Genomic DNA, 2,232 nt, shown 5'->3' on the forward strand with positions numbered 1-2,232 from the left:
TTCTCCACTGAATGATTGATTTATTTTGAACATGACTAAAATAACAACAAAATACACTTTAAACAATAATGAGACAAAGAAAGGGTTGGTACAAACAGACTTAAAGGTAAACTCATTTGATCCTACCTCAATATACATGTATAATTACATACAATTATATAAGTCTACAAACAGATATCACGCATAAAAATCCTAATAATGATGAAGCTAAATGTTGGGTTGCCTGTCTGTAGAACAAATGAAATGTTTAACATTAAAAACTGTTTAACATTATCTCTCAATGAAAATGTAATTTTCTCCAACTGTAAATGATACATTGTGTCAAGGCAGAGTGAGTTGGGGGAGCTTTATTTTTCCAATTTAGAAGTATGTTGTAAAACTCAATTAAACTAGCTACTGGTTTATTTATTTATTTTTGTTTTTAAATGGTACAGCATTGGTCCAATGCAGCATGAAATCTGAAATAGAATTTTCTTATTTTTTTTTAAATTAAAATCTTAATGTTAAAAAGGATTAAATGTTTATATTATATAGTATTATATGTTTAAATGTGACTTCAGATTTTAAAGGGTGAATATAGATATATACCCTGCTCTATAAGACCGCAGAACATACTGTTGACATAATTGATTCATGTAGTATGTACTTATTAATTTCGTTGTAATATACATTATCTTTTTGTTCTGAACACAGACAACAATGTAAATCTGAGCTTCTACTTTTTGTGTTTTTACTAAAGTAGCGCTTATAACACTGTGACATAAATTACTGACACGTTATTGTATCACTATAAACAGAGATCCTGCAGACACATTTTAATTCTTTGAAATGATTTTAGACTACCTCAGCAACACGTGGCCACATTCCAGTGAAATACAATGACACGGGACACTTTGTTTTAACTTTCAGGACGAACTTTTCACATGCTGTGCTTTCTCGCCTACTTACGTTATTGTCCCTCTGACGTCCTTATGAAATATTAATCCAAAACCCCAGAGTCATTACAGACTGTTTCTACCAGTGCTGTGTGGGACACTGCATGACAGTGTTGATGATTCTGCAGCACGGCGCCATGACACTTCCGCATTTGTCACCGTCCACTCAGTTCAGGTGGATCAAACCTGCGCAGAAACATACGCATGTTCACCACGGAACTCGATAGACCGGCGTACATTAATACATTTAGATCGACTTATGTATATATATGAAAAATGTTATTTTACTGACATATAAATATGCTTTGTTATAAAACACACCAAATGCGATGATCTGCAGTAGCTACTCTGATGCTCATAATCATAAGTAAACGGAAGAGGCCGTTGTTCGCTCCAATGCGCAGCTGTGAGTAGGTCGAACACAGCTGAATCACTTTGAAATTTATTAAGATCCCTTAATAATCTCATAATATAATACTGTTCTAGATTATATAATTGAACTTCATTTTAGGCAGCAGGGTGAAAAGGTTCTCCTGACCTGTAATTGTGTAAATACATAAGATGCAGAGAAGGATGAGAGAAAGACAGAGCAGGAAAGGACAGACTAATAATACCAAATTGTAAATTTGGTATTTGGTCCATGCAAAAGTCTTGACTCACCCCTCATTTCTTTATATTTTGTTTCCAAGAAGCCAGACTTTCTGCTAATTTTTAAGTAGTCTAGAGCAAGAGTTTCCTAGGCTTTCTGAAGGTGATTCAAAGCTCTCTTTTTTTTGGAGATCTGCTGCTTTCTGGTTCATTTTCAGTTCGGTCTGTCTGTTATTTGTAGCCAAAACACTTGAACCACTATTGTGGTTACACATAACAGACCAGTTAGCAAAGAATCGTGTTTCATTTGGCATTAAATTTTAAATTGTGTCTTTAGGTACTTTGTTACTAGTTCCTGTTTCTTTTGTTGAATCTACAAAATATGCCAAACATAACACAGTTTGATAAACATAAAATACTATTATTGGGAGTCAGCAATGTGGTTCCCAAAGAAGTATAAGGTGACAACCTGGCATATCTTAACATGGTGTGGAGTGTGTCCCTAAGAAATTTGAGGAAACTGGACAAGTGAAGGGCTGAAGAAGTAAGATAAGATAAGATAAGATAAGATAAGATAAGATAAGATAAGATAAGATAAGATAAGATAAGATAAGATAAGATAAGATAAGATAAGATAAGATAACCTTTATTAGTCCCACATGTCAGAAATTTGTTGTGTCACAGCAGAAAGTGGACAGTGCACAGTTAC

General features: G+C 33.9%; 1 protein-coding gene across 1 annotated transcript in view; it reads right to left on the reverse strand.

The window, feature by feature from the left end:
- Positions 1 to 1,109, reverse strand: part of polr3d (polymerase (RNA) III (DNA directed) polypeptide D) — a 4,061-nt gene extending 2,952 nt beyond the window's left edge. The window contains exon 1 of the mRNA XM_005729427.2: positions 949 to 1,109. The gene's annotated coding sequence lies outside the window, so the exon portion shown is untranslated. The remainder of the gene's footprint in view (positions 1 to 948) is intronic.
- Between the last annotated feature and the right edge of the window lie 1,123 nt (positions 1,110 to 2,232).

This window comes from Pundamilia nyererei, unplaced genomic scaffold (genome assembly GCF_000239375.1).
Source record: "Pundamilia nyererei isolate P.nyererei 1_Seehausen unplaced genomic scaffold, PunNye1.0 scaffold00033, whole genome shotgun sequence".
Classification (NCBI taxonomy): Eukaryota; Metazoa; Chordata; class Actinopteri; order Cichliformes; family Cichlidae; genus Pundamilia; species Pundamilia nyererei.